At 32.5% G+C, this 12,816-nt stretch overlaps 2 protein-coding genes across 4 annotated transcripts in view; one reads left to right on the top strand and one right to left on the bottom strand.

Annotated features, from left to right (window-relative positions):
• LOC130891817 (D-2-hydroxyglutarate dehydrogenase, mitochondrial) overlaps positions 1–12,735 on the bottom strand; it is a 66,347-nt gene extending 53,612 nt beyond the window's left edge. The window contains exon 1 of one of the 2 annotated variants that reach the window (XM_057796827.1): positions 12,436–12,735. The gene's annotated coding sequence lies outside the window, so the exon portion shown is untranslated. Of the gene's footprint in view, positions 1–12,431 lie in introns of both variants that reach the window. The other variant, XM_057796826.1, reaches the window with a different exon arrangement.
• LOC130891816 (polyhomeotic-like protein 1) overlaps positions 1–12,816 on the top strand; it is a 239,321-nt gene that overhangs the window by 4,412 nt on the left and 222,093 nt on the right. The window lies entirely within an intron of this gene.

Below are 12,816 nucleotides of genomic sequence, written 5' to 3'. Positions count from 1 at the left end.
AAGGTTATTTGCCAAACAAGAAATTTAAGTTATGAAGAGCTTATCGTTAATATGGGTCCGTACGTGGTGTTAAGGATTTAGTGTCGTTGTTTAGTTTGCTTAGGGTTTAGGTCGAAACAGAAAATCGTGCTGAAATGTTATCTAATTCCCGCTACCCTTATATTCCAATGGTTTACCGAAATGTCGTTTGTTTAGAAATGTGAGATTTTGAAAAGTGTAATAATATGAAAATTAGGGAATGCTAGTAGAAACTGCATGCAGCAAATAAATGTAGGTCATTTGGAAGTAGTCACCACAACTAAGTAATAGGTACAATGAACACACTATTTATTCACACACAATTACACTGTTTTATTGAAATAAGTAAGTCAGCATCTTCAGAGACTACATAGACCTTTTTCACAGTAAAATTTTTCACCAATTCCAGCGGGATATTTCATGTTCATACCTTAACTATTAAACTATAGAGTGAGCTGTACGGAATATGTCACAATTTGTCACTAAAATAACAGAAATTAATTTTTACAATTTACAATTTTTATAATTTACAACACAACCTTATCCCCTTCAAAATACTCTCCATTACTAGTAATACATTTGTCCTAGCGGTGCTGCCACTGTTCGAAACATTGTTTGAACTCATCTCTAGAGATGTTTGCAAGCTCGTGTCTCGTTCTTTTATTGATGTCTTCAATGTTTTCAAATCACCGTCCTTTCATGTCCCTTTTCATGAGTGGAAACAAGAAAAAGTCGCAGGGAGCCAGGTCAGGCGAGTAAGGTGCGTGGGGCAGCGGAATCAAAAACTAGCTAACAGTGATGGCTGAGTATGCAGGTGCGTTGTCATGGTGGAAGAACCAATCACCTGTTTGCTGAACCGAGCTCTAATTTATTCCACTGATTTCAGACAATTGATCGCACAAGCTCTCGAATTCTTTCAACATTTTCATCGATTCGGGCAGTTGATGGACGTACAGAGCGAGGTTTGTCATCAATCGACATCAATCGCCATTTTTCAATATCGAAAAACCACTCATACACATGAGTTTTCCCCATAGCATCATCTTTGTAAGTAGTTTTCAACATTAAAACAGCGTCAGCAGCGTTTTTACCGAGTAGAAAACAAAATTTCACAGCGGCAACTTGTTCACTCAAATAAATAAAATAAAAAACGAAGCAGCAGTGAAACAGCACTAGCAAAAACTAGTAACTAGTGACGGACAGAGCGTGGCAGGTCAACGCCCCGCGCGGCACTGAACTGGCGACGAGTTGCGCTAGGCAGGCCCTAGCGGCAAAAATCAGTACTACAAAAGCTCCATCCATGGCAATGCTATTTCGATTACTTTTGGGTACCCCCTCGTATACATTATTATTGAATACATTTTTCAACAATAAGGACCTATTTTTAACGTATATATTTTATTAGTTAAGGAATGAAACCCGCGACAAGCTATATAATTGTGACTGTTAGGCTAAACAGTAGGTTCAGTATGAAAATTCCGAAATTCCAATTTTATGGTGGACGAAACTGAAATTTTAATAAAACAATTTATTGTAATGTTTTTCTAATTTATTTCTAGTCGTTGGGTGAATTAATAAACGCCATCTCTTACGTTCTTTATTTATTACACTTAACTAATTAATATAATTCACTTATCACTATCACTTAAATAATTTATTTAAACTCCTCGATTACTTCTATTTCGATCTGTTCACTACGTCAATTTATCATAAACTATACTTCTATTAGAATATAAAGAAACAAATCAAATAAATAAAAAGACCTTCCTAGAAATTATTCAAAAGAAACAATATAAATAAACCGCCTGCTATAATAAAAAGTTATATAAAAAGCAAACATCAAAGACGCTTTTACAATTCCTGGTATTTCAATCGTACATCCATGGTTGTCGCCTTCGCCGAATTTTAGAATTCCATAATCCCTGGACAGGGCCGGCTTAAGGGCTTGAGGACCCATTTCGCGAATTTGTTCGTAACAGTATAATTATAGCAATGCTTCATCAACTAAGTCATAACAATCATTTGATCGAATTTTTCCTTATTCTAGTGGACTTGTAGAGAACTCTATACTTTTCAGCCAGGTCTTCACCCCTCGAAGGGCGCCGAAAGATTGTTCTTCGTCGAAGAACTAGCCCTATCTATTCTCGTTTAAATCTCGATGTCTAATAAACCACATCATCAACATTCGTTGATTTCACAAATCCTTGTTGAAACCCTTATCAGATTTTACCTGTCGGTGGTAATTTACATATCGGTATTAGAAATTGTAATTCTTGATTGACCCCGAGCTTTCTCCCAGGAAGCCCTCGGGTTAAAGACCCTAAAGGTGTTTATGGTTTAGACAAAAACACCATTTGAATTTCAATTCGAAACCGAGTTTGGATAATTAGCATATACTTCGATATGCACAATGGTTAACAATAAATTAAATTAGGAAATTGTTTGTCATTTCTTATTTTTTCTATACCTCTAGTACAAATGTAATTAATATATCGCGTATATAGTATTTTTTACAATTTAGAAAAGTGCTTTTATGCCATACATGGATGCCGAATAACCTGCTGTGGTGGTTATCAACCCCAAGGATCATAAAAAGCCAATACGAACTAAGTTGAACCGACGCGAGGACAAGGTTGATAGAGACCAAAATTACGTTCGTTATTATTAAACATTTAAAAGTTAGTTTAGCAATTTAAGTAAACTATATATATGTGTAATAAAACAAAGCGTGAATTTTTTATCACTAAACTTCAGTCTGTATTTCCGAATGGGATTTACATTATATAAGACGTAAGCGTTATGCTTCAACCCTACATTGTTTTCTTTGTAATCTTGACACAAACTTTCAAAAATTATAACTCTATCACTGGAATCTGGTATCTATCAAATTACAGCTATTTGGTGGTATATTCGGCATTAATTTATTTTGAAACCAATCTTCTAAAACTACCGCGGCTGAATCGCAATTTTCCACGAAAAATACTTTCCAATGCTGAATGGCTTTCCTTACTAACTTCAAGTAAACACTCAACTACCGAACTTGATTATATACACTTTTTCCATGGCTTGAAAGAGACCAATCATCACATATGGGGCAGTGGTTTGGGATACTAAAACTAGTGGGAATTGAATCACATCTCCTCTGAAGAATGTGATGTCAGTCGACCTTTTTGTCGATATTAACATCTCCTTGCAAGAGGTTTGTAACCACTGACTAGTTTCGACGTTATTACGTATAATCAGCGTGGTATAACAACCCTCATTCGGGCTTGAGACTTGAACTGAAGACAACGTCAAAGAGCGTCGCTATTTGGTTCATGTAGTTAAACATTCCCCGGCGAAAGCTAATTCGCTCCATCTTCACTTCCAACTGCGAACGACTGATCGGGTAAAAATCTAGATCTAGATAATAGTTGGGATACGACGAGGAACAATCTCCCAAAGGTACAAAATTGGCTTGCTTATGTGCAACTGGGGCCATGGATCACATGGTTCTGGAAAGCGCGGCCGAGAAAACATCACTTAGAATGTCAGAGACGGAATTATCAAAAAAAAAACCGGAATAATGACCAACTCTGGGACATGTCTCAGAACGTTACATCCAAAAAGTTTACTTTGAGAAAAACTTCACACCAACAAATCAAGTTTTTTTCAAGCAGAAATCTATGCAATTGAAAAATTTGTTTAGTTCAATCTAGAGAAGAGCTATAGGAAACTGGAGATCATCATCCTGTCCAATAGTCAAGCAGCCATTAGAGGATTGCTTAGGATGTCTAGAAAAAAAATCCTTTATGGAACCCGAACCCTCCTGTGAAATCAGCTTCAGAACAATGGAAAAAGCACTGGAAAAGGAGGTAGATAGGAACAAAACCAATTATTGGGATAACCTACAGGGGCTGAGACAGGAAAAGACTCATCTGGGAAATTATAACAAGAGTAGATCTGCTGAATGTATCAATCTAAGTAATACTAACAGGAGTTCTATTGGGGCGCCTCAACAAACACCTGATGATGTTAGACCTAGCAGATAATGCGGAGTACATGTTTTGTTGCACAGAGGACGAAATTTCTATCCTCTATCCCCACATTTTAGACTTCTTAGAAGGAGTGGGATTGATTGATCAGCTGTAAACACTGAGTTCTCCAGTATCGCAGATTTTTAGACCCCAAATCCATACATACATCGCCAAATATCCTGGTGGATGGATATTTTTTCACAGTATTCCACGGTACGATGAGGAATTTTTGATTCCGCGGCCATTGTTCGGTTACTTTTGCCTATGAAGACTTGCGATTAATATACGAGTTTCGGCCTATAATTCCTTAGTTTTGCTCACTTTAAAATTGACGAGTACCAAAACAATTCGTATACGAGCTTCACAAAAACATGTCTTAGTCCAAAACGTATAAATCAAAGCACGTTATTGTTAATTGAGACTAAACTACAATCATAAACACCGGGAAAATAATTCACAATTAAAGAATGAGAACAAATCAGCCAGTACTTTCAAGTTTTAACTTGTCGCTGTGTGTGTATTGGGTTGACCATTGTCGAGTACACGATTTATTAAAAACATCGAACCCCTTTTATACTACATTTTCGTTTATTGGACTTTTTTTGAAATAATGGAGAACTAAGGCGAAATATTCTGATGAGTCAAAACCGGGGACAAACTTATTTTACGCGTATTAACGATGCGGTTAACGCCCCGCGCGCAAGCCATCTACAGATACACGCACATCATCTAAAGAAAGAAAAAGTTGTAAAATTTGTAGACAAAAGTTTGTAAAAACTAAAAAACAAACATAAAAATAACTAAATAAAGTAAAGTAAATATGCTCTCAAATTACTGCGGAATGCGGGATTGATTTGATTTCAATCGGCAAGTGATTGTGCATTTTATTTACATTGTAAAATATTGAGCCATCAACTAATTCTGAACGTGGAGTAGGTAGGTGGCTGTTTAGGCTAGAGTAGACATTATTTAGGAAGAAGATTATTGTGCGTTTGTTACTTAAAATCCCAAATTGATGGGTAGTAACTATTTTATATTTAAAAAGAAATGATAAAATTCTCTAAAGATCGCCAGAACATCGGCCAAAGTACTACCACATTCTACATATTTTAATCGAATTGTTATTAGGGAATAAAACAGCGAATAAAGATATTTTTAATGATAATTGGGGTGGTTAAATAGTTTGAAATAAAATTGGTATAGATTTTTTGATAGAATAAAAAATACAGGAAATAACTACCTACCACAGCTCACATAAAAACAATGTAAAATCAACGGATGTACTTGTTGCATTCAAATTCAAAGAATCTATAAAACATGCTAAGTAGTATGGTAGGTAGGTGCGTGGGTAAATTCTAAGGGCAATGGGTTGACTAGTATCGCACAAATTTGCTGTTAATTAATTTCCTTTTATTTGATACCGGATGTGAATTATCATCTAAAAGCGATTAATTTGAACGATAAAGGTTAAAAATATATAAATAAAACAAAAAATAGCGATACTAGACACTCTTTATAGTCAGCGATGACTACAAGGGGGTTTCTTGATAAGATATGAAACTCCGATAAATTATTGTCTCAAATTTTGAATTCGAAGTGCTGTGTAACTACATAATTCGGTTCTCCTTCACTAATATAAGCAGTTTTCAAGTTTTAGGCTACTGATTTAGAAGGCGCATACAGATTATAGTCTATTTTGATGAATTTTGAAGCACCGCGATTGATTTTTTCAACATTTCTTTGCACCAATAGACACGAGCTTTTGTGAAACGATTGTCAAATCCAAAACGAACAAATCTTTTTGAAAACCAAATGTTCATGCAATATTGAACGTATGCGAGTGTAACTAACGCCCAGGTATCCGTCAATCTAATGATTGACGCATAGCTTCGATTAGATTCTAGCAAAACAGCCGGTTTCGGGCGACCTCCAAGAAACTCGTGAAGTGCTTCATCGTCAAAAGTTGTCAATCGGAATACTGCTGTTGGTTTGATCCACGTCGAAAGTCATAGAAAATTTTCGCGATTCAACCCCATTTTTTGACCGATATAAATGTTTTAAGTGTCTGTGAAGAACTCAATCTGAGTATAGTCCAGGCTACCAAGATAAAAATGGGGTATTACCTCCAATTCCCGTGAACCTGCGTCGATTTGCATGAAAATTTGGAATTAAGCTTGACTTATCCTTTATCCTCAAAATCTACCTTATACCGATATGTGATTATTAGTCATTGGGGTGAAAACTGCCCCTTATTAGAAAAAATCAATAAAATTATAATAAAAAACATTCAAGGAGTAGAAAAATACTTATAAAGTTTGAATAGGAGTTCTTAAATGTTTTGATATAGTATTTATGATAATTCAAGCATGCTTGATGTATTTCATCCCTTATAAAGCACCCCCGATTAATATAAAATTATTTAATTGTTTACTTCTATTAAATGGACTCTTTTTGTTTGTGCTTAACTAAAATATTTTGCATCCCAATTGTTCAACCCTTATAAATCATCCCTTATTTCGGAAAAAATTGAAAAAAATATTTACAGACGTACTTATACAATTTTTTGATTAATTTATTTCAAATTGACATTTTTTATCTCTTTTAACTTGAATATTATGTATCATCACAAAAAAAATGAAAAAAATATTTACATACTTTCACTTATACACCAAAATCCACCTTCTCCATTATTAAAAAAAAATTTATTTCGTTTTTTGGTTACAACTCGGTTAATTTTCAAGCAAATTAGTCGCTCAAAAGGTAAATTTATAGGTAATTTTATAACCTTTAAGTTTAAAAACGTTTTGAATTTCCTATTTTTTAAAGGGCAATGTTTGAAGGGTTCGAAAATGGTATCAATCATACGATAGGGTACGAATTGTCATATCTCAGTTATTTTAGTTACAAGTTACAAAAAATTTAAGATATTTATTAAGAAAAATATCAACTTTTTGTTCCGCATATTTTTTATGTGTATAATTTTTTTCGAAATTGTGCATTCTAAATCGTTGAAACTTGCAAAAATTATTATTAGTTCGTAAATAAAGTAAATCATCACTGGATTATATTTTTATTGCAATTTTGATACTATAGCTAAGGGTGAAATTGAGTTTTTTTCTACAAAAAACAATATAATCGATAAAAATGTTAAAGCTTTTTAAAAGTTCTTTGAAAAAGATTATATGCAATTACATCGAAAAGTTGACCGTTTTTCCGTTAGTCGACGTTGAATTTTAGAAAATTTTCGTTCGATAAAAATATTCAAACTTCAATCAATCATACTCGGTTTTTATTATGCATAAAGGAAATTTAAAAAAACTAATCTCTTTGTTTTTTTATAAGCTTCATTTTTGTTTCTCACACTTTTTCTAATAAAATCAAAAACATTTGAGTTATTCGTGAAAAATATATTAAAAACGCGGATTTTCTTCCTAGAAAAATTCATTTTTTCAATAGCTCATAACTAAAAAATTATTGATTTTTCAAAAAGAAACATTTTTTACTTAAAATTTGGTTCTCTATCAATTTCCGCGGTTATTTTCAATATAAAAATTTTCATTACTTAGTTTAAGGTGGAACTTAAAATCGATGCAGGTTCATGGAAATCGGAGGTGAAAACCTAGATAACCTCAACTAGTGTAATTCGTCCAATATCAATTGCAGATTATAAAAACTCGTTCGAAACCCTTGCCGACAATTTTGTTTGATCTACCATAGGTTAGATACCTCAGATGCACTACTTGTAACTTACAAAAAAATCATTATTATACCTCGTTAACTTGCTACAACTGAATATTGAATTACAAAACGAAAATAGACGAGTAAAATGTACCTGCGTTTGGTTTAAGCAGGGTACCAGACGTGAACTGAGCCCTTTTTGTACCCCATTAGGACTTCAGTAGTATTTTATCTGACGCAAATAATCTTGTCACCATAGAATAATCCTTGACCTGTTTTTATTCTCACTACAATGTTCAATTTCATTTTGACCATGGTCCAAAGAACGCCATATTTCTATTTATATAAAGAAATTTATGAATTAAATTAATCTCACCAAGCCACGCCACTGCTTATCGCAGAGTTTCTGGCAGGAATATTTCAAAGAAATTATGCACATACGCCTTCCGACAGCTTCGGCCAATAGAAATGCATTTATGTTCACGATTCGATGTTTTTTATTGGTAAACAGTGGAGATGATGAGTCCACGTGGACTGACGGTTTGTTAGATATTTATAGGGAGTAAAAATTGTTTTTCATTTCTTAATTTGGTTACGTTTAACAAAATGAAGATGAAGGTTCACTATTTTTATATCGACACACATGTGCTACTAACAAAGATCATTGTATTTTATTTACAATCGTAGTTCAAAGTGATAATCTTCCTAATCTGTCCACAAATGACTTTAACGAGTTTTGAAAAGTCATAATTAACCCTCAAATTCGGTAATCCGTCCATTTTGCCCGACCCCGTATATTGGATCAGATACCAAGAATTGACGCAGTCAATTTTAGACACTATATATCAAACATTGTAGAAATAAAATTATTGGCTGGAGTTGCGGAAACGGAAACCCATCGATTGGTTTTAAATTTTTACCAGATATTCAATCACACACTAGATGATTGTAACTAAAAAAAATTTCGACGACTCGTAAGGAAAGGAGATGAAAAAAAATTTTCTAACCTAACCTAACCACAATTTCCGGCACCTGATATTTTGTGCCTATATTTAGAAAAAACTACAAATTCATTCATCCAGCACCTCCATTTTCTATTACACATAAATATCAAACTAAAAAAAGTCAAGATGATTGAAATAATAATTTTTTTATTATGGTTCAATTGTAGCTATTAAGAATAACTAATTTTTTATTACGAAAATGACACTAGTAGGGGTAGGACAAAGAGAGAAGTGAGAAAGGGGGGTCCATATATATTTCATTTTCGTTGGTTCAAAACTATAAAAAAATTATTAAAAATTTTTTTTATCCCCTTCCTTGCGAGACGTTATTTAAGGTACAATCATCTAGTGTGTGATAAATTGGTAAAAATTTGAAGCCAACCTAACCTAACCTAACCAATTTATTTAAATATTAACGAACTTAAATTTAAAATTATATTTAAGTTGTTAAAAGTACGTTCATCGTATTTGTATAAACTTTCATAATTTCTCTTTCAGTCACCTTGAACGTAACCGTAAAACAACGATTCCGATGTAAGTAAGCATCACTGTTACCGATTACATTTTTTGCGCTTCTGTTTACACGTCGTCGCATCACAAAGTGGGTCAACACATCGAGTTGGCCTTGAAAGTATGGAACGACAGTTTGATCGTCAAGGGCGAACGACAACTGCACTCAACTTTTTTGTTATAATCTATTCGATGTTTTTTATGAAACATTTTCGGGTAATTTTATACTTTGGCTCTAGAAAATCGAAAAATCATTCAAAATTTTTTTTAAATCTTCGTTTTTTTACGGGGATTTATGAAAAAAAATATGGGAAATATTTTATATAGTTTTATGACTTTTAATTATGATCATAAACGCACTTCTTCGCATATAATCGTTCATAGTTTTATTACAAAGCATCGATATATTTATTTTTGTTAATCTACACAAAAGAATGAATTTTAAAAGAAGTTGTTATTATTTTTAATTGTAAAAACATGATAAATCGACATTTTTGCATAAATTTTTTTCAATTTGTTCGTTTTTTTGTGTATATTACGAAAGAAAATATAACAGCTTCATTTGATTATTTAGAAAAAAGTTATCCACAATTATACATGAATGAGTGCATTTTCATGAACATTTCAAACCCTGAAACCACGTTTCAATTTTTTAATTCCCAAAATTTTTCTCGTAAATCCGCCGTGAAAACGAAAATTTCAAAAAATCCTAAAATCGAGTTAAATAATCACGGAATATATATAAAAATGTCAAACAAGTAAAACTTCGGATGGATGAAACGCCACTTTTGTTTTGATTTTAGGTTTTTTCTACTTGAAAATTAGTTTTTGAAACTTCAATAATTTTATTTATTTAAAAAACTGATTTTTCAACTGCAAAGAACTAAAATCAAGACAATTTATCAACAAAAACATAAAAAAAGGTCTAAGAAGTGAAAATTTGAAGAAATTTATTTTCATTTTGCCACGTAGATTTAATATTTGATCAAAATGGGAAAATATTAATGAAAAATTCAGAATCTACTACATTCGCAAACAAACCGGTAAATTTTATATTTAACAGGAATGTATGAGGTAATGGAATTAATTCATCGAGAAACTATGTACAATTCTAAGTAATGAATGGCTAAAATGACTGTTAATAATTCATGTATTATATTAAAAATTTGATGTAATTTGATTTAAAACAGAAATATTTGAGACTAAAATTATTCCTTTCCATTTCTTATTTACTAACTTTAATGACTTGTTTATATTGTAAATTTCAAAATACGAGATTCTCGTCAAATTAAATTTGCTCATCGAGTGCAATTATCTACGACCAATCAACATCGTATCTACTCCTCTTACACCGCGCACCCCCTTTCCGTGCACACTGTGATTTTAGAGAACGTTGACCTCCGTATCACTTTAGAGTTGGTAATGACTTCGAACCCTTTTCGGCGCAGTTGGCGACGGTTCGGAGGAATTTTCTGAACTGTTTGACATTTAGAATTTACTTGGAAGGGACGAGGCACCGGCAAGTGGCCTTGAAAGTTTTTGATGCTTTGCGGGCCAATGCGTCGTAGATGCGAGTATTTTTCATAGTCACTTGAATAGCGTTTTAAATATTTGTTATATCTTGAAGAGAAATTTGAGGTTTTGTAAGTTTTGCAATAAAAAAAAATGTTACCCGTTTTCAAGGTCGTTGTTAATAAGGAGTCCATTGGAATTTAATTTTTTTTGTTTTCATAAATATTAAAACTACTCTTAGCAAACGGAATAATTACAAAACTATATGAGATACACTAAGAAAATAGTTAAATTGAACGTTCCTCATCCACCGTATGGTCAAGATCTGGCCTCCAATGACTACTGGCTATTCGCTGATCTCATAGAATGCTCGCCTATTTTGAGGTAAAAGACAAATCCTTCCACAAGAAAGTCATCAAGAAGTTAGAGAAGCGTTGGAATAATTGTGTTGCTCTTGAAAGTGATTATATGATGAATAAAATCGATTTTTGCCAAAAAAATGTGTCATTTCAATAAAAACAAAGTAATAGTATCAATTTAAATTTTTTTTTCAAAGTACAGCCCTTGGATAACCTTGAACATATGTCAACGTTAAGATACCGCCTCATTTATAAACCTCGGCACTTGATCAAGCGTAAGGGTTTTGATTTTTTGGTTCTATAAACTTCCTTCTTGAAATATTCGCTCTCATTAACGCCTCAATTGACTTGTTAAAGACGCAGAAATGTGATTTAGTAAATATACATTTATCTATTCTATTACGAGGGTTGCCAACTCACGTTTTGAGATATGGCAACACTGATTTTAATATGTCATCATGTGACATTGCCTTGAACGTAATCAGAGCGTGTTATCATAGGAGTGCAATTTGAGTAGTTTACAGATCCTTGAAACATTTATTTTGGTCAGAAAATATATTAATCTTAATGGAGAATATTTTGAAAAACAATAAAGTAGCAACCCTCGTATCAAAATAGGACAGTTGTACAAGTTGGTATTAAAATATTTTTTTCATAAAATTGCTCCATTCGTTTTGCTTTTTCTATAATTTTTCGACAGTCAAAAAATGAAGCAGAAATTCTAAAATTAGAACTGCAATGGAATCTTCAACAACATAATTCCAAGGTCAAGTCTAGCTGCATGTAGCTACATCACTGATTAGATGAAATAAATGTTGAAATAATTTGGAACCTAAATTATTCAACAATAGTAAACAGGTCCCTTCTAATTAAAAGATATTAAAATCAATTTGTTTGATGTAAGAAAAAGTTTAAACCTTTTTTATCATTCAAAAAACTAACGTGGAAACAATTAAGTCTATTACAAAACTCTACATTAATAAACTAAATATATATTTAAATCGTGTATTACCAAGTTCTCTACATAAAAATAACTATAGTAAATCACAAGTGAACAATACTTTTCATGTTTTAGCGACACAAACAAAAGCAATTTACTTTAATGTACAATTTAATTAATCAAGTAGTTTAATATTAAATATATGGACCCATTCCTTTATCATAGAAATCAAAGCCTATAAAGCATTTTCTCTCTTCCAAAATCTATAGTACTCAACACATAGTCATTTATGACCCACACTCAAACGTAAAGAATAATATTAATAAACGTTGTGACTTGCATTAGATCAAAAATTCTTTATTATCATTATGTACTAATAAGTATTTTAGCCTACCTACGTTATTAAAAACCTTTTGTGTCGAAGATAATCTTGATGTTCACAAATAAACGAAACACATAACCTCACTTTCGAATCATGCACTTGTAACACCGAAACTCATTCAGTATTATCGATAAAATATTTCTATGTAAATATAAACACTCTCAGTATCCAAAATAAGTAATTATTTCGTTACGTAATCACTGCGCTTTTAGATTAATAAACTAAATTCACATAATTTGTCCAAACAATATATCACAATTCTCATCCATGGCGGGCGAAAAAATTGTTTGGGTTGCTCGATAGACAGCGGTGAGAACCAGCGTTGCCGGTTCTCATATTTAATTGTGGGTTTAATACTGGTACGAAGTTTTGTTTCCGAATTATACTGAAATTGATA

The sequence above is a fragment of the Diorhabda carinulata genome, chromosome 3, assembly GCF_026250575.1.
Source record: "Diorhabda carinulata isolate Delta chromosome 3, icDioCari1.1, whole genome shotgun sequence".
Lineage (NCBI taxonomy): Eukaryota > Metazoa > Arthropoda > Insecta > Coleoptera > Chrysomelidae > Diorhabda > Diorhabda carinulata.
This window is presented reverse-complemented; position numbering and strand designations above follow the sequence as displayed.